This window comes from Mandrillus leucophaeus, unplaced genomic scaffold (assembly GCF_000951045.1).
Source record: "Mandrillus leucophaeus isolate KB7577 unplaced genomic scaffold, Mleu.le_1.0 Scaffold84, whole genome shotgun sequence".
NCBI lineage: Eukaryota > Metazoa > Chordata > Mammalia > Primates > Cercopithecidae > Mandrillus > Mandrillus leucophaeus.
The window spans coordinates 6,424,891-6,450,659 of NW_012109141.1; the positions used below are offsets into that span (position 1 = coordinate 6,424,891).

Below are 25,769 nucleotides of genomic sequence, written 5' to 3' on the forward strand. Positions count from 1 at the left end.
TGGAGGCTGAGGCAGGGGAATCGCTTTAACCCAGGAGGAGGAAGTTGCAGTGAGCTGAGATCGTGTCCTTGCACTCCAGCCTGGTGACAGAGCGAAACCCTGTCTCTACAAAAAAAAAAAAAAAAAGCCAGGTGTGGTGGCATGTGCCTGTAGTCCCAACTACTTTGGAGGCTGAGGCAGGGAATCGCTTGAACCCAGGCGGAGGAGGTTACAGTGAGTTGAGATCCTGCCACTGTCCTCCAGCGAGGCAACAGAGCAAGACTCGATCTCTAAATAAATAAATAAATAAATAAATAAATAAATAAATCTCAAAGCTATGGCCTTTGCTACTATCCATTCATTTCCATTAATTTTGTGATAGAAAAGTGATGGGAATCTCCTCACACACTCATTTTGTTCTTTCCATACATGTTACAGTAAATAGTGAAGGTATATAGGATCATACAGTATAATCCAATGAATATGTTAGATGCTATTATTATCTAAAATTGCAGTATCTTTTATAACTTGCATATAAATGTACGACTGGAAAGCATCCAAAATGAATCCTAATTTGAAGATTTAGTGGTTTGCATTTGAAGAGAAAATTAGGTAGATAGTAATATCTATATGTACTTCAGAGCAAGCTTATTCTAATATGCTGTAATGATAAAAAATACATAATTACTGTGCTATATATTCATATTCTGGAAGAGAAAAATCTGAACAGAAAATATGTATAAAAATATACAGTAATAAAGATTATTTGTCAGCATGTAATCCTCTGTAAATCTAAATCTATGCAACTGATAGTACATATAATTCACAGTTCTTTTATAAGCAGATCTCTATGATTTCAGATCTTGATATAGAAAAGAAACATATAAAATGTGTTTGTGTATATATTTTTAATAGAGTAATACAGTATTAGTTTCTCATATAGATTGAATCAGTTTCCAAAGATGTGAAATATTTGATGGAATGCTTTAAATTATATATATTGTTATGGCATTAGTTTATTTTGTTATATGTAAGGATATTGCTTTCTATCTAGAATTAATTGTACATATAATACATCAACTACTGAAGATTGAGTTTAGTCATAGCAAGCTAACAAAATATATTTTCTTATACCTTAAAATGACATAATGAGAATCTGGTAAATATAAATCAAATCAGTTTATATGTATCTCATTGAAGGAAAAACAAAACATCATACAGGAAATTTAAAAGTACTATTATATATGTTATTTCTATCCATTCAAATTTTTAATACATAGAAATTTATCAATTTCTGTATCTATAATATCAAATATGTGTATTAATAATATACTGATCTGTAGATAACATATAATTCATCATATAACACATGGTTCAACTATATTTAAGAGAAAAAACAGTATGGAAAATTGGAAATAACTTGCTCATGGTCCGTTGAAGCCTTGTTATACACTCACCACAAGTAATAATGCTATCAACGAGGGCAGATTTTCTCTTCTCAAAAGTTGACCCAGATACATTGGATTGTTATAACAATCAAATGCATCTACTTAAATACATTAAAGAAGTCACAATACCACTCAAGTTAAACACATTATAATTTTTGTACTACCTACCTGTTTTTAAGATAATTCTCACTATATCAAATTCCTACCTCAGAAAATACAGAAACCAAAGGAACATGTATCTTCAACAAGAATAAATTCAATGTTATTCATAAACATTTATGATACATGGTGACAGATGACAGCTTTAAAATAAGAGCATTTTATTCATCTTAATTGGCATATTTAGTGGGTCCACTTAACATCTTATGTGTTAAATATAGTGTGATTTAGTATTTTCTATAGTGTTGATATAATATCATTCATTCCACAAGCATTCACTAAATGTCTACCATGTGCCAATGACTGTGCTATGCATTTTACGTATAAAAGTGAACAAGTTAGATACGATCTCTAACCTTGTAAAGCTTAGAATAGATTTAAAAACCATCAAATAAGGATATTTGTCAATTGTGACAATTACCAAAAAATGCTCATGATTTTTTAAGATAGAGAATAATTAATGAGGGGTAGAAGAGAAGCAGGAAAAATCAAGTGACAGGAAGTTTCTGTCCTGTGCCTCTGAGATCCCAGTTCTGTATGGAAGGACGTATTTCACTAGCTGCTGGAAAAACGGTCTCACAACAGCTCTTCACCGACAGCTCTTTCCTCTTGGCTGCAAAGAGACTCCTTACCAAGTCCACACCTACTTCCTGGGGCAGCGATCATTTTAGAAGTATAAAGGACTGTTGCTACCCCAACTTGGGACAGGTCCAAAGGTCCATCCCAGCTTCAGAAGTACCCCAAGGACCAGCTGAGGTCCCATAATCACAGCCCTCCCAGTACTACTTCTCCCTCTGACCTGGGCTGCTTGGTTCTCCCCACAGCTAATGTACTACCTAGTACACTTCCTGCTTGTTGGTATCTCCAGGATCCACTTTCCAGGTAACAGGCTTCAGCATCTGGTGTCCCTGGCTGTCACTTTAGAATATCTGCCCTGCAGAATGAAATTTCCTGGCAAAAGTCAGTCCATGGATGGAAAATAGATGATGGAAACTTTACTGAGAAAGTAATGTATAAAACTGTGTGAATCCACAATATCGTACTCTGTAAATTAGAGTTAGTTTTGGATCTCTATATGTAACAATGCTTGAATATGTGTAAAGTGAGTAGAGTAATTAGAAGCCTAAAAAATTCAAAATCAAATTTTGGAGTATGTCTTTGTATTTATTAAATGCCACAGATAAGTAGGCAAATGATCAAAAATATTGGTTGAGCATCCACTAATGTTTTATCTAGTCAGTTATGTAAACGTTCCCAATTACATTCAAGTATTGAGAAAATATAGAAAAAAAATCAACAAATTTTATCTTATTTCTAAGTTCTACTTTCCCCATCTGTAAAAGCGCATCTAAAAGCAACTTCACAAAATTGTACCTTTAAGTGATCTATATGTACATCGCTTCATGATACGAGAATTAAGTATAGCAGGAGATTGACTGCCTAGAAGGGACTGTTTTATGTGTTCATTTTGATCAGATGCAATCATAAGCATAGGTATCAGGTCCAGAGTAGACCAAGCATCTCAACAAATGCAGTCGGGGACGGGGATCCTTTCACCTTTCTTCTCTCCATCCTCAGGTCATATGTGCTCTTTGTCCTTTGCCTGCTGTTTTATAATCACAAAGTAACTGCCAAATTTTGCTGCACAGAGAGTTGAGGAGAAGCAGCAAAGATAAAAGTTGTTTCTCCTAATGAGATTTGTGTCCATTTGTTGATAAGACAATCTCCTGATACTATATATGGGAAAACATGATAAAGAGAAAAACATTGCACATAAGAATGAAAAAGTTATGATCATTTAAATGATACATACATAAAAGACACGGTTTAAACAAGATAATTTTTCTTTTTATTTGAAAAAATACTAATTTATTCTTTTAAATTATGAGACCATAATATTATTTGTTTCTTGTTATTTGACAACTGCTATTTATTTTTATCATGTTCCGGAGTTAATTTGATAGACCTAAAACACTATCTTTGTGGGAAAAAAAAATATTTAGAGACAGATGTCCGGGGGAGTATATTCTTCCTTACACATTTTTTTATGGACAGACTTCCGTTAGAAAGTGAAAGACTGGAAGATAGCATTGGATGACAAGATGACATGGAGTTGACTTATTTGAGGGAGAAGGGTATTGCAGGTAGGTGGGAGGACCCTTCTAACAGATTTTTAAGCATTATGTATTGAGGAGAAGGGGGAAGAGCATCAGATGATTTGGTTGTGGGCAGACAGGGTAAAGATCTTAAAATCCTGGTATAGAGTTTGAATCTAATTTTTACTTAAATATTTGGAGAAGGCATGGAAAGTAAAGGAAAACATTGATCGAGAGAGTGAAGTATACATCGTTTCTGAAAACAAACAAACAAACAAACAAAAAACCAAAACACTTTCATCTCACTTAAAGAGGTAATGACAGTAATAGAGAACTAGTGAAGAGAGAATTACAATAAAGTTGATTCAGTTACGATATTTTCATCTGTGATTAACAGGAAAAAGACAGGCAAAAATCAAGAAATGTTTTTCTCTTACATGATAAATCTAAGGTTACAGTGGCTTCATGGTTGTTAATTTGGCAGTTCAGTAACCCTGCTAAGGACTGGGTTCATATTTCAATGTTGAGAACTGTGGTTGCCTGCATTATTTTTCACAAACATTTGGCGCTCATCCTGAGAGTATGATTATACAGCCCCTGCTGCTGAAATCAGGCATGGCCATGTGAATATCTTTGGCCAAGGAAATACAGGAGAAGGGATGTTTGTCATCTCCAGGCAGCTGAAGAGTACCATTCACCACGCCCTCTTTTTTCTGCGTCTACAATTGTATCAAAATGTACACTTGCATCCCTCTGTCACTTTGTGGCACTGGAAGACATGTGGGTGGGCAAGAAAGAACTGTTTTTTTTGAAGCCATCTTGATTTTTAGGTCTATTGTTGCTATAGCACAATCCAGCTTGTTCAAGCTGGTGCAGTGTTCTCAGTGTTGTTGTTTTAATTGTTTCACTAAGTGTGAAAAAAATTTACTAGTTCTCCAGGACTTCACTTTATGTCTAAATGGCTAAAGTTGTGTCATATGTTAATGTTTAAACCCATCTGTGATCAGGAAAACATACCTACTAAATAAATTACTCTAATAATTAGGTCTTGGGCCTAAGAATGGAGCCTTTAATAATGAAGTGCAAGGGGGCCATAAGAGAGGGAAAATAGATGAAAAATTAGACTTGTATCACGACAGGGAAACTGGAAAAGGAGATGAATAGTAATCAACTGAGAATGTCTGTTATCTGAGATATCATTTCTCCTTTCTTCTCTTCTTTCCTTCCTTTTCTCATTTCATCCATTCATTCATCCAACTAATATTTATTGGTAATCAGCAATGTAACAACGATAAGCACCAAGGACAGAGATATGAAATTGAGACGGCCAGGTGGGAAGGGGTCCCCAAAGAAACTCCATCCAGCCTGTACCCTGGGGTGGAGCCACAGTAGTTCACACTGTTTGCAGCAGGGAGGAGCCTGACCCCTTCTCTACCTGGGTAAACCTGGTATTTAATCTATGATGTGGGAAGCACACTAGCAGGATTCTGGCTTTGCAGAGTCCCTGATTCTTTTTTTTATTTTTCCTTTTTGTCCAATAAAACCCATTTTTCTCACCCTTTAAATTGTCTGTGGGCCTAATTTTTCATGGTCATGTGACAAGGAACCCATCTTTAGCTGAACTAAGGAAAAGTCCTACAAGAAAATCAACCTGTAATGTAGTTTGAAGAAAAAAACAATAGCAAACAACAACAACAGTAACAAATCAGTAGGTACTCTACTTGGAAAGGATTGTGTTAGAGGTAAGTTAAAGAGGAGGTACACAAAGCAGTTAACAGCATGGGAAATGATGACAATATTTCCTAGAGAAAGGAACATTGGATCTGTAATTTGAAATATGAGTAAAAATTGTGATAAGAGGAATGATTGAGAAGAAGTCTTTCCAGGCAGAAATAGTAGCACATGACAAGACCAAAAGTAAGAAAGAGCATGATGTATTGAGAGGGGCCTGAACTGCAGTGCATGTGAGCGTGTGTGTGCATTGGCTTGCCTCACATGGCCGTGAACTTATTAGTAGAACACTTATATGTAGTGGAAAGGATTAGCTAAAATACAAATAAAATACTGTATCACCGTATCTGAATGTATCACCAATATTTCACCAGACATTAAGATCCCACAGTACGAAAAAAATCAAAATGGAAGTATAGCAATTCTATTTTTATATATAAAAAACTAATGTACTTCGTTTACAAATAAACTACTTTTTTTACAAATGTAAAATTCAAATTTCCAAATGTGATGCTGCAGGTTCCCTGACTATAAAAATAGGGTCAAAAGTAAGTATCTCTGAGGGTCATTCTCTTGTTAAAATTCTAATATAATAACTTGTATAATCCTTTAACATACTATCTGTAAAACAGGACTTTACTCTGTTATAACAATCACAAATGGAAATGAGAGGACAAATGGGAAGACTATACTGATAATGTCTCCGACTAGTTTGCTCAAGAGCTGTGAGTCATACTCTGTATGTGTGTGTGTGTAATATTTATCTCTGGGACTAAGGCATTCATATATATATGTGTGTGTATATATGTGTGTGTCTATATATGTGTATATATGTATATAGTCATATCACTAATGGAATACTTATTAAGAATAAATAGGCTATTCTAGGTTAGAACAAATGCAGATCTAGTTTTACAATTCACACTGCATTTCACCCCAGAAGAAATCAAGACATCCATGATTATGAAGATTCATTTTTACTATATTTATTGTAGAAAATAATAACACCCATCTCCAAAGGCCATTGGGCATGGTAAATGCATTTTTAAAAAATATCTGATAAAGTAACTAACACATAATACCATCTTCATAATGCTTTTTATACATACATTTGTTGTTTTATACATAGCTAATTAATATTGTTGTTACTACCATAAGGATAAACTGTCCTCTCATGCTCTGATCATTGGCGGCACATAGCCCTTGGAGTGACTCAGAAAGAAACATAGGTAATAGACATTCCTTATGTGAAAGTTCTTTGTTCATTACGTGGAGTTTCCTTTGATACATTTCTTTTCTACAATTCCCAGAGAGCTTGTACTATATCAATAGGAAAGAAATGAATGCCTTTTCTCCACTCTCAAGCAAGTCTACCTGCTACAGTCATTCAAAAACAGATGTGAGTTTATGTCATATTGATAAATACACTGTGATTCTAGTGATACGTGTGAACAAAATGAACAAAATAGTCACTGTTTCTATTCTCTAGACCAAGTATTAGATGCAGACAGCTGGAAATAAGAGAAACAGAGTTAGGAGAATCTAAGGGTAAGTAGAATAGAGGCATATTTGAAGGCAACATAAGACAGAGAAGAGTGACTTGGGAAGTCTTAGATATTCATTGGTCATAAAACCCCAGAACTTTGCTGTTTTTTTTTTTTTTTTTTAACAATAACAACAGCAACAAACAGAGGTTTGCTCTGTCACTCACACTGGAGTGCAGTGACACAATCTCGGCTCATAGCAACCTCTTTTTCCCAGGTTCAAGGGATTCTCATAACTCAGCCTCTTGAGTAGCTGGGATTACAGGCATGCACCACCGTACTGGGCTATTTTTTTTTTCTTTTACCATTTTCAGTACAGACTGGGTTTCACTGTGTTGGCCAGGTTGGTCTCGAACTCCTGGCCTCAAGTGATCCATCCACCTCAACCTCCCAAAGTGCTGGGATTACAGGCATGAGCCAATGTGCCAGGCTTACATCTTAAAACAAAAAGAGAAACTTATTTTGATTACATGCCCCACTCAACCTATAGACCAGATCTCTTTTTCCCCTCAGAGCAAAACTTTCTAAAATAGCTTTCTGTAGTTTCTTTATCCGCTTATCCATCTCCAATGTTTTTTTCTCTTTCCATTATTGCTCCTTCACATGACTCCAGGAAAACTTCTCATGTCAAAGGCACTAATGGCTTCAGGATAGCCAACCACATCACTAACTCAAATTCTCAATAATGTTCATTATTTTATGATAGTTACTCTCTCTATATATATGTGATGATTATGTGAAGATTAATATTGAGTGTCAACTTGACCGGATGGAAGGATGCAAAGCGTTGTTCCTGGGTGTGTCTGTGAGGATGCCACCAAAGGAGATTAACATTTGAGTCAGTGAATTGGGTGATGCAGACCCACCCTCAATCTGGGTGAGCACCATCTAATCAGCTGCCAGTACAGCCAGGATTAAAGCAGGCAGAGGAGCATGGAAAGACTAGACTGGCTGAGTCTTCTGGCCTCCATCTTTCTCCCATGCTGAATGCTTCCTGCCCTTGAAAGCTTTTGGACTCCTGGACCTACACCACTGGTTTGCCAGGGGCTCTAGGGCCCTTTGGCCACAGACTGAAGGCTGAACTGTTGGCTTCCCTACTTTGGGGGTTTTGGTACTCAGACTGGCTTCCTTGTTCCTCAGCTTGCAGACGGCCTATTGTGGGACTTCACCTTGTAATGGTGTGAGTCAATACTCCCTTTCATACACATCTATCCTATTAGTCTCCTGTCACTCTAGAGAACCCTAATACTATATATATATGTTTTTGTGTGTGTGTATGTGTAGATGTATGTATATATATAGACACATATGTGTGTCTATATATGTGTATATATGTGTGTCTATATGTAATTATGTATATAATATAGATATATGCACATAGTTAGATTGAGAATTTAGCTCCAGGCTTGCATATGCAAGCTTGTTTTTATCCATATCAGAGTATAAAACAAAATACTCTCATTAAATTTAAAAAAATCAAACCTCATACTATGGCAAACACTGATATGGAGGTTAGGAGCTGGAGTAATCACCAAGATGGAAAATCACCCTCATTGCCAAATGAAACCCTGGGAATACAAAGTAGAAATAAGCCCCAAATGACTCAACAGCTCAGAATACAGAAGCCCACAGAAAAATCAATCTGACAGAAAAGCTAGCTCAAAAACAAAGTTTCAAATCCTAAGAAGTAATGATTCAATGTGAGAAGGAGTAAACAAACACAGTAGAAAAAATAGCATTCAAAGAGCTTAAGCTACAGCAATGTGAAAACGCCAAAAAACCACATATTAAATGATAAACAAATTATAAATTATAATTAAATTAATAAAGTAAATTAATAGGAAACTGTGAGAACATAAAGGACAGATTTGGGGTAAAAAGTAGAACTTTCTAAAAAGCTACATAAAGTTCTAGAAATTAAAAAGACAATGGATGAATGAAATAGATATTATTGAGAAATAAATAAATATATAAAAGATCAAAATTAAATAACATGAAATGCAGAAAGATGTTCTGAAAAAAATCGTAATGAGATAGAAGGATTAACAGACATACACTGAAATCTGGAATTCCATATCAAGCTGTCTACTTGACATGTGTACATTTTACATGTATATTTTATAACTCCACAAAGGCCAGCCCTAAAGTCAATTGCAGTCAATACTTTCACTGATACTCCTTTCGTTGCCAGAACTCAGGCACATGGTTACCAATAAATAAAGTGTGGCTGGGAAATTCACTTTACCTATGTAGAGTCATCCAAGTAAGATGAGGGAATAGATACAATATGTACTTGTCAATTCTCTGCCAAACAACCAAATTAGAATTGTAAGTATATAGAAAATTTGAATGAAAAAAATGTATCTACTATAAAACGTATGTGTGGGTGTTTTAGTCCATTTTCACACTTCTATAAAGAACTTCCCAAGACTGGATAATTTATGAAGAAAAGAGGTTTAGTTGACTCACAATTCAGCATGGATGGGGAGGCCTAAGGAACCTTACAATCATGGTGGAAGGCACAGGGGAAGCAAGGCACCTTCTTCACATGGTAGCAGGAAGTGGAAGTGCTGAAGGAAGGGGGAGGAGCCACTTATAAAACCAACAGATCTTGTGACAACTCACTATCACAAGAACAGGATGAGGGAAACCACCCCCATAATTCAATTAGCTCCATCACCTCTCTCCTTTGACACATGGGGACTATGGAGATTACAATTCAAGATGAGATTTGGGTGGGGACACAAAGCCTACCCATATCATTCTTCCCTTGGCCCCTCCCAAATCTCACATTTTTTTCAAATTTCAAAACCAATCATGCCTTCCCAACCTTCCCCCAAATTCTTAAGTAATTCCAGCATTAACCCAAAAGTTCAAGTCCAAAGTCTCATCTGAAATAAAGCAAGTCCTTTCTGCCTATGAGCCTGTAAAATCAAAAGCAATTTAGTAACTTCCTAGATACAATGGGGGTAAAGGTATTGGGTAAATATACCTGTTCCAAATGGAAGAAATGGGCAAAAAACAAAGGGTGACAGGCCCCATGCAAGTCCAAAATCCAGTGGTGCAGTTATTAAGTCTTGCATTAGTCAGGCTTCTCCAAAGGTACAGAACTAATAGGATAGATGAAAATATGAAGCAGAGTTTATTAAGGAGTATTGACTCACATGATCACAAGGTAAAGTCCCCCAATAGGCCTTCTGCCAAATGAAAAACCAGGAAGCCAGTCCAAGTCCCAAAACCTCAAAGGTAAGGAAGTAGAAAGTGCAGTCTTCAGTCTGTGGCCAAAGGCCCAAGAGTCCCTGGGAAACCACTGGTGTAGGTCTAAGAGTCCAAAAGATTTTTAGGGCAGGAAGCATCCAGCATGGGAGAAAGATGGAGGCCAGAAGACTCAGCCAGTCAGGTCCTTCCATGTTCCTCTGCCTGCTTTTATTCTAGCTGCTCTCTTAGATGATCAGACGATGCCCACCCTGATTGTGGGTGGGTCTACCTCTCCCAGTCCACTGACTCAAATGTTAATCTCCTTTGGCAACACCCTCACAGACACATGCAGGAACAATACTTTGCATGTTTCAATCTAATCAAGTTGACACTTGATATTAACCATCACAAATCTTAAAGCTCCTAAATAATCAACTTTGACTCCATGTCTCACATCCAGGTCACGTGGATGCAAGGAGTGAGCTCCCACAATCTTGGGCAGCTCCAACCCCTGTGGCTTTGCAGGGTACCAGCCCCATTGTGGCTGCTTTCATAGGCTGGCATTGAGTGCCTATGACTTTTCCAAGCACATAGTTCAAGCTGTCAGTGGATCTACCATTCTGGGGTCTGGAGGATGGTGGCCCACTTCTCACAGCTCCACTAGGGAGTGCCCCAGTGGGGACTCTGTGTGGGGGCTCTTGCCCCACATTTTTCTTCTGCACTGCCCTGGCAGATGTTCTACATGAGGACTTCATCCCTGCAGCAAACTTCTGCCTGGACATCCAGGCATTTCCATACATCCTCTGAAATTTAGTTGAAGGTTCCCAAACCTCAATTCTTGACTTCTGTGCACCTACAGGCCAAACGCCATGTGGAAGCTGATGAGCCTTGGGGCTTGTACCCTCTCAAGCAATGACCTGAGCTGTATGTTGGCCCCTTTTAGCTACAGCTGGGATGCTGGGCACCAAGTCCCAAGACTGCCCAAAGCATCAAGCCTCTGGGCTTGTCCCAGGACATGTTTTTTCCTCCTAGGTCGACCTGTGATGGGAGGGGCTGCTTTGAAGTTCTCTGACGTGCCTTGGAGACATTTTCCCCATTGTTTTGGCAATTAACATTTGGCTCCTTGTTACTTATGAAATTTCTGTGGCAGGTTTGAATTTCTCTGCAGAAAATGGGTTTTCTTTTCTATAGCATTGTAAGGCTGCAAATTTCCCAAATTTTTACGCTCTGCTTCCCTTTTAAACATAAGTTCCAACTTCAGATGATCTCTCTCAAGTTCAAAGTTCCAGAGATCTTTAGGGCAGGGGCAAAATGCTACCAGTCCCCTTGTTAAAGCATAGCAAAAGTCATCTTTATTCCAGTTCCCAACAAGTTCCTCATCTCCATCTGAGACCACCTCAGCCTGAGCTTCATTGTCCATAAAGGTATTAGCATTTTAGTCAAAACCATTCAACAAGTCTCTAGGGAGTTCTAAACTTTCCCACATTTTCCTGTCTTCTTCTAAGCCCTCCAAACTGTTCCAACTTCTGCTTGTTACCCAGTTCCAACATTGCTTCCATATTTTCAGGTATCTTTATAGCAGCACTCCACTGACTGCAGTAGCAATTTATGTATCAGTGTGTTTTCACACTGCTATAAAGAACTGCCGGAGACTGAGTAATTTACAAAGGAAAGAGTTGTAATTGGCTCACAGTTCAGCATGGCTGGGGAGGCCTCAGGAAACTTACAATCATGTCAGAAGATGAAGGGGAAGCAAAGCACTTTCTTCACAAGGCAGCAGGAAGGAAGAAGGGGGAAGAGGAGAGCCCCTTATAAAACCATCAGAGCCTGTGAGAGCTCTCTCATTATCATGAGAACCACAGAGGCGAAAACACGCCCATGATTTAATTACCTTCACCTGGTTTCTCCTTTACATGGGGGCGGGGTGGGAGGAGGGTTCGGGGAGAGGGGAGGATTATAGGGATCATGGGGATTACAATTCAAGGTGAGATTAGGACCCAAAGCCTAACAATTTCAATGGGTATGAGTGTGTGTCCCTATACCCCCAACCCTGACAAAACTAATGAAAATGGAACATACTCCCTTTTCAAGAGACCATGCAATGACTATACCAACATGCAATGACTATACCAACATGCAATGAATATTTACAAATATACAATGAATATTTACAAACTTCACTGTATACTTCACAAAAGAAGCCTCAACAATTTCCAACAAATTTCCATTTCAACAAATTCAAGAAATTATTGATAACTTTTGTAGTCACCAAAGCAATTAAAGTAGAATTCAAATTAAAAAAAAAGTTTTTAAGATTCTTTGGAAATTTATATGAGTTAAATAAAACAATTAAAAATTACAAATGAATGTCCTACACATACATTGTGTAGGATTCAGTCATGCCAGTGGCTAGAGGCTGATTTAAATACATTAAGTAAAATATAGATTCAAAATAAATGAGTTCAACTAGAAGTCATAAATAGGTCTTGATATTTATATACATATAAAATATCTATAAAGTTTCATTTAAACAGATACCAAGCACAGTGCAGGTGTACGCTATGGGAAGGTAAGTTGGTGCAAACAATTGGGAGAACAAAGTAGTGCTACCCATCAAATCTGAAGTGGTTCTTACACAGCAGTTCTATTTACTTGAAATAGAACCTGGAGAAATTTACTACATTCTTTACAATAATTTTTATATGGCATAGTTTGTAACTGAGTATATATGTACATCCATCAATGGGTAATTGATAAATAAACCTACAGTGGTTCCTATAACATTTAAGATTAATTAGACTTTCATTTATCATATACATACATCTGTAAAATATTTTCAGTGTAAAAAGCAAACTGCAGAATTATATAGGATAAAATCGGTCATTTAAATTTTACATAAATGAAATATTGTTTTGAGTACACTAATATGTAGTAAAAGATCAAAACTATACACAGAAAGAACATTCACCACTGTGCATCTTCATTATAGGAAAAGAGGGAAGAAATAGAAGGCAGGCATTTTGCTATAACTGTATGTGTCCTTCTTAAAAACCATCTAAAGAATATGTGACAATCTGTCATGAGCCAACTAATGCCTTCACTGTGTTTGATAGTTAGCAGGGTCCCTTGGATGCGGGTCACCAGCACTTGGAGGAGGCCAGGCCAGGGCTCTGCTTCATCGAGGGCACAGCTGCAGGAAAGCTGTACAAGGCTATGAACTGGATCCCAAAAGGCAGAGGCTGCAGTCAAACTCCCATCTAAAGGGGGAAGGGAGGGCCATGACCTCCGTGAACCTGAGTAAGCTAGAGGGTGGCATGGCTTACAACATGGGCAACTGCCACTATAAGTGCCAGCTTAGACTTTGCTGTGGCACTGGATGTGGGCCTGAAAGCTTTTGAGCAGCAGCTGCAGGCTGGTGCCAGACAGCTGGAGAGGGGGTCACATTTGAGTTTGCTCAGAAGCGGACGCAGCCCTGAGTGACACCTACTAATGACTCAGATGGGCAGCTTTTAGCCAGGTCTGCAAGGACATGAACTTCACCCTGGCTGCCACTGACAGCGGTAGGGATCCTGGCTCTAGGCTTCTCACTCATGAGCCACACACCTGTGCTACTGCATGACCATGACGAGTGGCTACATGAGGCTGCCTTCCTCCTGGGCTGGCATATATTCACACCTGCTGCCTGCCTGGGCCATCATGCCTACCCTGCCTGGAGAGAGTGGAGCCCCAGAACTCCCCAACCCCTGCCCCTGGAGCTTCCATTCCAACTAGTGCCAAGGACTTCTTCTTCCCCCTTCCAAATAACGAAGTTTGTGTTTGGGCAGGGGGAACTAAAGAAGGTAGTTCTAGTTACAACCCAGGTTCAAAATATCCGAATAGGCTCCCTCTCCAGATATTCTGCTCTACTGATGTGGAAGGTGACACTTGGATCATTGTTCATTAAAAATCTTCCGGGTGATTCGATCACTGCAGCAAAGGTGAAGAAACACTAAGTCCAAGTGAACAGAAATGGAGGAGGCAGCAATGGCCACGTGGGGTTCAGCCAGAGGCTACTGAGATCATCTAAGAGATGACTCTCACCTTACCCACCCTGAACTCGATGTCAACGCATTTCCTATTCCAATTGGCATAAAGATGGTGGCTGATAAACACTCATCACCTGTATGGATGAAACAATGAATGAGCATAATCAAAGTACTCAGATCCTTATTCTACATAATGGAGTCCAAATGAAAGGTCCAAATTCCCTTGCCAAGCAATTGTTTAGATTACTTAAATGTCCCTATGCAGTGATTGTCAGTTATTTCCTTTGAGTCAGAGAACCAAATGAAAGGGAAAAGAAAAAGGATAAAAAACTAAAGATACAATAACTGGCAAAAATAAGGTCACTAGATAAATGTTTAAGTGAACCTGGAAACATTGAAGGAAAAAATTACCGAGCCTAATAAGCCAGATCATATTTATTTTTACATCATATTTATGTATGTCATTCTATTTATGTTATCCTGAGGGTATCTCATATATGTCATGTGCATATATAAGTTAGTTCTTATGATATAGGCTAAATAATGTGAGTTTAGACTTGTTTTCTGATAATAGCATATATTAATCATCAATTAAATCTATAAATAATAAAGTTCTATAACAGTAGGAAATACATTTTCATCTACTATATAATATATCCTGACTCAGTGTGATATTTAAAGACTTCTAAAGAATTGCAAATATGATTATTAATCCTATAGCTAAATCACAACTATAGCAAATATAATTTAGCATTCATGCAGCATTTTGCATCTCTAGAGAGCTTGCAATTATTAAGTTAAAGCATTAATGGTTAGTCACCAAAATTTTAGGTGGAATCACAAGTTCTTTTTCTATTTTACAGGCCCCCATGGGGTAGAGAAAGTGAGATAAGTGACTCATGCTCAGTGGGAAATGCATTACTCCCACACAGTTTTTCTTCAAGCCATGAACACTTAGCCAACTAGTGCTTTATAACTAAAGTCTCCAGCATTCTCTCTACCCACACTTAGTGCCCTGTAATTGCACACGTTACAAATGTTCAGGGAAAATACTTTTTGTTGCTGTTGAAAATGCTTAATTTTATTTGATAAATCAGCCTTTTACAAGTTCCCCAGGCAACCCCTTGTATATGAAAGTGTTTCTGTATAGAGTAAACTCTCCTGATAGACAAAGCTGTTGGTTTTGTTCATAATTCTATAGAAATAAAGAAAATAAATGGACATGTATATTGAGTCCAAACAACTCCGACTTGTATTTATTTAAGGGGGGAAAAAAAGTGGAAGGGCCAATATAGGTAACAACAGGGAAGTGGTCAGAAAGACAAATAAAAGTAAAACCATGTTAATGTCCATAAAAATGAATAGGAAGTAACTCAGATTCCAAGATTAAGAAATACAAAGGAAAATTAACAGAGATGGAATACAGGAACCCAGAAAATGAATATATAATACAAATATTGATAGAGGAATGGCAAGAAAAGACATTCTCACACATTTCATGTGAATTGTCGTGACTTTTTCAGAGAGAAGATAATTTACCAGAGTATATTAACAGCTCTTAAATTTTCCCTGTTTCATAACTAGAAAACTGTTCTAAGTACCTATATATATATAAAAGATTTATGTTCATAATTACTTAACATTACTTCTAATAACAAATATAGGAAATAATCTATATGATTGGGGTCTAACTGAATAAATTATAATTCTTAAAGTGAAAAATTATAAAGCTTTAACATCTGTGAAAATTTTGATAACAAAAACATTGAGGGTATATAATGGAGAATAAAAAGGCAAAATGCACAAATTGTATGTTTATAATGATTCTGATTATTTACATATACCTTGTATATATACACACACACACAAGAACGTGATATACAAGATACCCAAGATAAACAAAAAATGAGGCTTTCCATTTTGTCCAGCTTTACCTAGGCTCTAAGACCAAAAAGAATGGATTCTTGGTCTTCTCACCTCCCTAAACAAGAAGTCATCATAAACAGATAAAGTGATGACCAGAGAAAATTAAAGGCTGGATCCTGTATCTCTTTAGTGCTCCCATCTCCAAGATGAATAATGGGAAGATTCACAAGGAGATGCTGGAAAGGCCTGTTGTTTGACTCCTCCCTGCTTCCCCTGAAAATAGGGTAGGGTTACTGGCCTCCACATGTAGTCAAATCTAAGGGGCTGCAGAGAACTTCCTGAAGATATTAACATGTGCCACCAGGAGTTTGGGGGACAGCGTGGTGCCTCAGTGACACTGGAAAAAGGAAAAGTAACCTGTTCCTATGGAGCAAAGAGATGGTGCTTCACTGATAATTGCCTGTAATTTCAGAATTTTTTGGAACACGAATGTTATGAGTGTGTGTGGAATGATCCATGAGTAGGTCCTATAGAGAGGAGCTGGACATGCATCATTAAAAACTACAACAACAAAATAATGAACTCCACTCAAAAGGACCAGCTGGATGGATGAAGTGCTATCAACAGAAGAATTTTATATGGAAGGGACTGTGGGAGGGATTGGAGCTGATACAGGAGCAGTCAGTGGCTAATCTGAAGAGACAACTGAAGAGACAAACAAATGGGAGAGAGAGACAGTGCCTGTACCTCTAATGACCAGTAGAGCACCCACAACTGAAACAACAGCACCAGTCCACAAGACTCATTCTTCTGCTTTTCTCTCTTCCAGCTCTGAAAATGTATGAGTGCGGCAATCTCACAGGCAAGAGAGACAATGTGGTAGCCTGGTGTGGGAACAAGTGCAGATGCACACAGCCCTTCCTCCCTGCAGGACCCCTGTCTGAGGCTGATGAGGGATGGAATCTGATAATTGATGGGACGGGATTTCCTAACCATTGGCATACTGGACCATTGTTAACATCCAATAATGTCGAAGCTCTCTGCTATTCCTAGGTTTTTATCATGAATGAAAGAAAAAGAACTTGTTCAAGGTAGCAGTATGAAAAAGATATCACAGCTTCTCTTCCCATTTGCAACATGTCCAATGTACCAAACATTCCAAGAGGTAGACAGTTTTATTCCTATGAGTTTTAGAATTTAGGTAATTTTTATTTTACTTGGTATGTTAATCCTCATTTTCACAGTATTATAAGAAAGCAAGAAATCCAATATATTTTTTGTCGAATGGTGCCCATCTTTCAAAGGGAGCCAATATTTTAAATGACCCCAAAATGTACAGAAGAATAAAAAGTGAAATATTTAGGTTGTATCTGACACATAGGCATTCATTAGTGAATTGTGAGATAATACTTGCAGAGTAACAAAATAGGATGGAATGTAGATTTCCAATAACTAAATAGTGCCAAACAGTAAAACAGAATAATTAGGAGGCACAGTATATAGAGTTAGGAACAGATATGAGAGGAGGTAACAGCAAAAACAGCCTGACCAAGGAGAAATAAATGAATCAAAATGCAAGATTTGAGGACATAACTCAATGAAGAATTAACAAGGGTCCTCATAGCATAAAAGTTGTCCATGCAATACACACCTACATTGTGACGTTAGTTATCTTTGATAAATATTCACAAAAAACATCCTAACACCTGCCACTCAAGTCCAAACTAACCTGATTTCAATCTTTCCCAAACTATCTCCATAGTCTACACAATATAATGGTACAATGATTCTTGCACATCAATAATGCTGAAATATGTTAGTGAGTAGTGAGTTGTGGCATTTAACCTCAAAATATATTTGAATGACATAATCATGAAGTTTTTACTTTCTTTTTTTGTTTTGTTTTTAGAGATGGAGTCTGGCTCTATTGCCCAGGCTGGAGTGCAGTGGTGCAATCTTGGCTCACTGCAAGCTCAGCCTCCCGGGTTCACGCCATTCTCCTGTCTCAGCCTCGCAAGTAGCTGGGACTATGGGTGCCCAACACCACACCCGGCTAATTTTTGTATTTTTAGTAGAGACAGGGTTTCACCGTGTTAGCCAGGATGGTCTCGATCTCCTGACCTCATGATCTGTCTGCCTCGCCCTCCCAAAGGGCTGGGATTACAGGCATGTGCCACCATGCCTGGCCGAAGTTTTTACTTTCAACCGTATTGATTCTAGTACTGTCTTTTTCAGGTATCATATTTCCAAGTTTATTCCTGTTGACCCAGAGTAATTCTTTTTTTCTTTTTATTTTTTTGTAATTTCAACACTTATTTTAGATTCAGTGGGTACATGTGTAGTTTTGTTACATGGAAATATTGCATAATGCTGAAGTTTGGGGTCTGGATACCACCACTGAGGTAGTGACAATAATACTTAACAGGTCCTTGTTCAACCCATACCTCCCACCCTCCCCACTCTAGTAGTCTACAGTGTCTATTGTTCCAATCTTTGTGTCCAGATGTGCACAATGTTTATCTCTCACTTATAAGTGATATCATGCAATATTTGGCTGTCCATTCCTGTGTTAATTTGCTTAGGGTGATTGCCTCCAGCTACATCGATGTTGCTACACAAAACATTTTTTGTGGCTGCATGGTATTTCATGATGTATACGTACTACATTTTTTTCTAATCCACTGTTGATGGGTACCTTGATTGATTCCATGTCTTTGCTCTTGTGAATAGTGCTGCAATGAACATATGCGTGCCTGTGTCTTTACCATAGAATCGTTTATATTCTCTCAGCTATATACCCATTAATGGGATTACTGAGTGGAATGGTAGTTTTGCTTCTAAGTTCTTTGAGAAGTCTCCAAACTACTTTCCACAGTGGCTGAAGTAATTTACATTCCTGCCAACAGTGTATAAGCACTCCCTTTTTCTGCAGCCTCAACAGCAGGTTATTATTTGACTTTTTAGTAATAGCCATTCTGACTGGTTTGATGATATCTCATTGTGGTTTTGATTTGCATTTCTCTGATGATTAGTGATTAGGAACATTTTTTCATGTTTATTGGCCATTTGTTTTCTTTTCAGAAGTGTCTGTTCATGTATTTTGCCCACTTTTTGATGGAATTATTATTATTTTTTACTTACTAAGTTCTTTGTAAATTCTGTATGTTAGAACTTTGTCAGATGCATAGTTTGTATTTTCTCCCATTCTGTAGATGGTCTATTTACTCTGTTGATGGTTTCTTTTGCTGTGCAGAAGATCTTTAGTTTAATTAGGTCCCACTGTCAATTTTTGTTTTTGTTGCATTTGCTTTTGGGAAGTTAAAAATCCTGCCAAGGTGGATGATGAGAAAGGTGTTTCGTAGGTTTCTTTCTAGGAATTTCATAGTTTGGGGTCTTACATTTAAATGTTTAATAAATTTTGGGTGAACTTTTGTATAGGGGTCCAATTTCATTCTTTTCATATGGCTAGCCAGTTATCCAAGCACCATTTATTGAATAGGGAGTCTTTTCCCCACTGCTTGTTTCAGTCAGCTTTGTTTAAGATCAGATGGTGTAGGTGTATAGCTTTATTTATGGATTATACAACCTTCTCCGTTGGTCAATGTATCTGCTTTCTAACCAGTACCATGCTGCTTTGGTTACTGTAGCCTTATAGTATAGTTTGAAGTCTACTAGTGTGCTGCCTTCAGCTTTGTTCTTTTCACTTAGGGTTGCTTTCACTCTTTAGGCTCTGTTTTGGTTCCATAGGAATTTCAGAATAGACTTTTCCAATTCTGTGGAAAATGACATTGATAGTTTGACATAAATAACTGTGAAACTGTAAATTGCTTTGTGCAGTATGGTCATTTTAATGATATTGATTCTTCCAATCCATGAGCATGGGATGTTTTTCCATTCATTTGTATCATCTCTGATTTCTTTCTGTAGTGTTTTGCACTTCCCCTCATAGAGATCTTTCCCTTCCTTCATGTCTTCATAAATATTTCAGTTTTGGGATGGGGCTACTGTAAACAGGATTGTGTTCTTGATTTGGCTGTCAGCTTGAATGTGTATAGAAATGCCACTGACTTTTGTATGTTGATTTTGTATCCTGAAACTTTTTTTTTTTTCTCTTTCAGTTCTGCGAGTCTTTTGGTGGTATCTTTAGGGTTTTCTGGATATAGAATCATATCATCAGTGAAGATAGATAATTTTATTTCTTTTCCTGTTTGGATGGAGCATGAAACAAGGCATCTTGTTTCAGTTCTCAAGGGGAATGGTTTCAGCTTTTGTCCATTCAGTATGGTGTTGGCAGTGGTTTTGTCATAGATGGATCTTATTACTTTGAAGTATGCTCCTTCAACCTATTCTGTTGAGGGTTTTTATCATGAAGGGATGTTGGATTCTATCAAAAGCTTTTCCTGCATCAATTGAGACGATCGTATGGTGTCTGCTTTTAATTCTTTTTATGTGGTAAATCACATTTACTGATTTGCATGTGTTGAACCAGATTTGCATCCCAGGAATAAAGTCTACTTAATCATTTTGTATTAACTTTTTGATGTGCTGCTGGATTCAGTTTTGCTGATGATTTTCATGTTGATGTTCACCAGGGGTTTTGGACCTGCAGTTTTCTTTTTCATGGTATCTCTACCAGATTTTGGTATCAGGCTGATGCTGTCATCATAGAATAAATTAGAAAGGAGCCCATCCTTCTTGATGTTTTGGAATAGTGCCAGTAGGATTGGTACCAGTTTTTTAAAGCTTTCTTGGTTTTGGAGATAAATAATATGTTCACCTTAAATATGAAACACATCACATGCCATCTACTATTTTAGTTTTTCACTTATCACTTGAGTAATATTTTATACTTTTCTCATGGCCTTTGCCATGCTCCACCACACTAGTGATTAGAATTCCATCTTAATTCCTGTGCTGATGGGCCACCTGCTTATTTGCTCTCAGATCTATTCCTTCCCCTTCTCCACTCTGTTTCATTGCAGAGAAATCAATTTCCCAGGGCCTCTTGCTAGTAGCTTCCTGGTAGATTCAGTCAATGGAAGATGCTGGCAGAAGAATGGTGGGCGGAACTGGAGAGAACCCAGAGCATTTCTCCTTTGATGTCTAGAGATGCATCTCTTACTGCTGTTGCCTGTCCACTGTGGCTCAAAGTCCTTTCTGGTAGCTCTTTCATCTGAGTAGGGAAGCACCAACAGTAGTTTGTTTTTGCCACACAGCTCCTGCTACAGGGTCTGGCAAACCTGGTTCACACTGTAGTTTCTCTTCACCCTTTTAGCTCCTTCCTACCATTACTAATCTATGTGTTACCCAGTAGCAGTTTACATAGCTTCTCAGCTCTTCAGTTGCATCTATTAAATACTCTGACCGGGGGCTGGCTCACGCCAGTAATCCCAGCACTTTAGGAGGCGGAGATGGGCGGATCACGAGGTCAAGAGATAGAGACCATCCTGGCCAACACGGTGAAACCCCGTCTCTACTAAAAAATACAAACAATTAGCCGGGCATGGTGGCGGGTGCCTGTAGTCCCAGCTACTCGGGAGGCTGAGGCAGGAGAACGGCGTGAACCCGGGAGGCGGAGCTTGCAGTGAGCTGAGATCACGCCACTCACTCCAGCCTGGGCGACAGAGCGAGACTCTGTCTCAAAACAAACAAACAAACAAACAAACAAACAAAAAACCTCTGTTCATAGATCTAGAGTATTTCTATTTACTAGATGGACACTGACAAATAGTGTATGTTTTATGAGCAGTAGTTTTCTCTTACTCATTTTCATATGTCTCAGTATCAACAATGTATACTAAACCTGTGGATGGCACTTCAAAAATATATCAAACTGAAAATATGAATTTATATAAAAATATTGAAAGATTTTCCTTCTATTACACTGAAATCACACGCTCCTAAGAATATTGTATATTTTGTTATTAAATATTATCCTTTGAAACTTCATTCTTTCATGGAATAGCAAAATGCACCATTATTTTTGACAGAGCATTTGCTTTGCGAACAAGATGTGAGATTACAGGTATACAAATTGTGTAGACTTCTCAGGCTTTTATTTTTCCATCGAAATGAAACTTAGCTATAGAACCACAAAGCTAACTCAGGTTTTTAACCTCATCTGAGAAATAGTATATATTATTTACAAACTCAGATTATCTCTAAAACTTGGGACTTAGATACCTACTTAGAGCTCTAATTAAAATGTAATTCTCTAGATGGCCTTCTATATCCAGAAATCAAAATCTATTAGATAATGAAATTATCAAAACTATTCTATAAGTCAACACTAACTAGTACATTAAAGTACTCTCATGCAATGTCTGGAAATACGATACATTTTAATATGATGATACATAAGACACATAAATCCTTCAATGTGGAATATTTCAGTTTCATCTTTCACTCTGTGTTGGTATTTCTAAAACAGATGCATTTAAATCCAAAGTTAGGTAAATAATTAAAATAAAATTGGAATAATAAGTGACAGTTGATCTAAAATAAATTTATCTCTGTACCTAAATTCTAAAGGTCGTCTATTGTGCAACATGGGTCCAGTTTTACTCCAGAGCTAGTAATGAATTCAATGATGTGAAATGGCATAGGTTAAAAATAGTTTCTAGGGAGAAGGACATAGTTAGAAAGCTTGCATCATCAAAAGAAAAGGCATAGTTCCCACATGTTTCAAAGTCCCTTTGGGAAGAAGAGCAGAACTACATATTCCGATAAGAAACTCTTTATGGTTTGCCCTTCAGCAAATTGACATCACCTTTCTACAGATTTACTCTGCAATTTATTGCATTTCTGTAGTTGAATTTGTATATTAGCTGTTTACATAAGTCATCTGCAAATGCCAGATTTCCAGAACTTTGAAAGTGTAGGGGTTGTGAGAAGACAGTGTATTGGTGTATTGGAACCAGCCTGTGGTAGCTCATAGGAAGGATATTTTAAACTTTATTTTATTTTATTTTTGAGTATCTTTGTTGCAAAGGTAACACAGTTCTGGTCCTAGGAAGATCACATTCTACTAGAATAAATGAGATAATGTACATTAAGATGTACTTATGTTGAGTGTTAACTTCTGCACTCAAAATGGTTGCTACAGATAACAGTAGAGAAAATCTTAATTTTCCTGCACAGAGAAACTAATGCATTTCTCTCATACAGGAGGGCAATTTCCTTCTAAATTTCTTTTGGATTTTTTTTCTTGAAAAAATATTATATTGGTTTTATTATTGTGATATTTTTTGTATTATTCTCCAGAATTATTTTTCACTCCTTTAAACACGCAGCTCTGATCATTCTCTAGTCAATAATTGCATGAGACCAGCTTCATACTATCTAAAAATCAGATAAGACAAATTATCTAACATTTCGTTAAATTAACTTTATTCTTAAATATGAGATAAATTTAATCTTAAAAGTCAAAAAAATACAATGAAAAAGTTTCCTGAGTTTGTTCATGAATAATAAATGCAATCTCCTAGTAAACACATCGTAATAAGTATTTTAGCGGATACCTCCATAAATAATTTTTTTTTCAAACTTTCCAGTTCAAATTATTAAAGGCCATGAATGAACATAGGGGATTATTACTGCATTATTTCATATCTAGTTGAGGGACAAAAGAATCTAATCAATTTTATCACTGGCTGGTAAAATACTGAAATTTGAAAACATTTGCTTGATATTATATAGCCAACCAGTCAAATGTTCTGTGAGTTTTATAGAGTCAGCTTATACAAGGTAGGGAAACCCTCCCTGCAGTTGCATCAAACCATTTGGTCCATTAAGACCTCACTTAAGCTGCCAAGTTATATTTTTTCCCACATAATATTGTTTGGCATCTGCATTGATCAAATTAACTGGTCAACTGCCAAATGTCCATTTCACTCTGGCATGTAGATAGGGATTATGAGAGTGAAAAAATAATTTGTTAACTTTCCGAAATTTACTAATGTCTGACAGAGCTCATATACTCACCCAAATTATATAAATTATACTAAAAAAAACCTTTAATCACCCCTGAGGATTCCTCTCCAATTAATATATACTTCCAATCATACAAAGTATGCTTCTGAACATGGAAATTGAATAATATGAACACAAATAATTAGATCATTAAAGCACTCATTTTAAAACCTATATATTAATGTATGGTACAAATCCTTGTGGTTTGTGATGCTAACTTGAAAATATATGAATACATATAAAATTTTCTCCTCACAGAATAGTGATGCACAATTTTGTAAGAAAAATATATGTGATATACATTATACGATTAATAAGTATGTTATTAAAATATTACTATATTTTACTAGATTCTTAGTCATTTATCAAATACATTTTTATTGGCTACTATGAGACACTGTTTAATTTGTATAGAAGAGGATTATAGCTTGGAAGAAAAGATGTATATTCTAATGAGTAAAATACAATAAGGAAAGCAAACTGGCTTTGCAACAAAAAATTGAAATTATTTTTCGGTTATATATAGAAAATTAAAATATAAGCACCTAGTTTTATTAAAAAATACAATGTACTAAAAATTAAAAATTACATTGATACGTGGTTGGAGAGGAGAATTAGACAGCATCTTTTGTCTTTGACAAGGTCTATGCAATCGAAATCAGAGTGCCTGGTTATAGAGTGGGGGAAGAAAATATCACAACTAAAATGTTTAGGTGCGTACATGTGTATGTGCATATAATCTTTAAAATTATATTATTTGTGGAATCTAAAAATCAAATTAATTGAATTCATAAACATAGAAAGTAGAAGGATACTTAAGGGTAGAGTGGGGCTGGGGGTGGGGATGGTTATTGGTTATGAAAAAATAGTGTAAAATTATCACATATCCATAAAGGCATTCACATACTAATTCCAATACAACTCAAATTAAAACATCCATATATTATACTTCATTGTTTTCTTACACTTTTAGGAATGAATGAAGACAAAACTTTTGAAACTATTGAACTACAGCAGTTAAGTGTCTATGCTTTAATCAGAGATAATTCTGCACGGATTTTTCTCCAGAACAAGGTTATAATTGAATCATTGACAGACAGGGTTGATGTCTCATACCATATTATCTCTAGCTTCCTGGCTTCATGTCTCATCCTCAAAAATGTCTCCTTTCTGTCTGAAAAGTTCTTCTCCCAATCTCCCAACTTGTCTTTCTAAATAATTCTAGATCCGACTCTAGAGCAACAACTTTACTCTCAAGTTCTCATTCTTTATCAGGAGTAATAAATTATGATATAATTTCAGAAATTTCTATCTTAGTTTCTCTATAGACTAATGAAACACCAAGTTTCATGAGGCCAAGGGCTTTGCATGTTTTTTCACTGCCCTATATCTGGCACCTAAAAGAGAAACAGGCACTAAACAGATGCTTTTTGTTTGTTTGTTGTTGTTATTGTTGTTGTTTCAAGAGTCAATGGCTTAGGATAAATCATCATTCCAAATATTTCTGGAGTCCTAATGACTGAGTTCAGCTATTCTAGCATCCCCAAGCCAATAGTTATCTGACAATATCAAGACTTTCACACCATCTTCCTGCCCTTACGCCTCATGTCTCTTCTTAACCAGCATGAGGACAAATTAGTCCAATAAAACTTCCCTCGCAAACGAGATTTATTCCCAATTCTCACTTTATTGGGTTTCCTTTTTCCCTCTTCCTCTCTCTTCTTCTCCCTTTCCTCTCCTTTCCCTCTCTCT

General features: G+C 37.0%; 1 protein-coding gene and 1 pseudogene across 3 annotated transcripts in view; one reads left to right on the forward strand and one right to left on the reverse strand.

Moving 5' to 3' along the window:
* The window catches only part of CCDC102B (coiled-coil domain containing 102B), a 350,923-nt gene that overhangs the window by 46,925 nt on the left and 278,229 nt on the right, over positions 1 to 25,769 (reverse strand). The window lies entirely within an intron of this gene.
* Positions 12,121 to 13,926, forward strand: LOC105530704 (annotated as a pseudogene).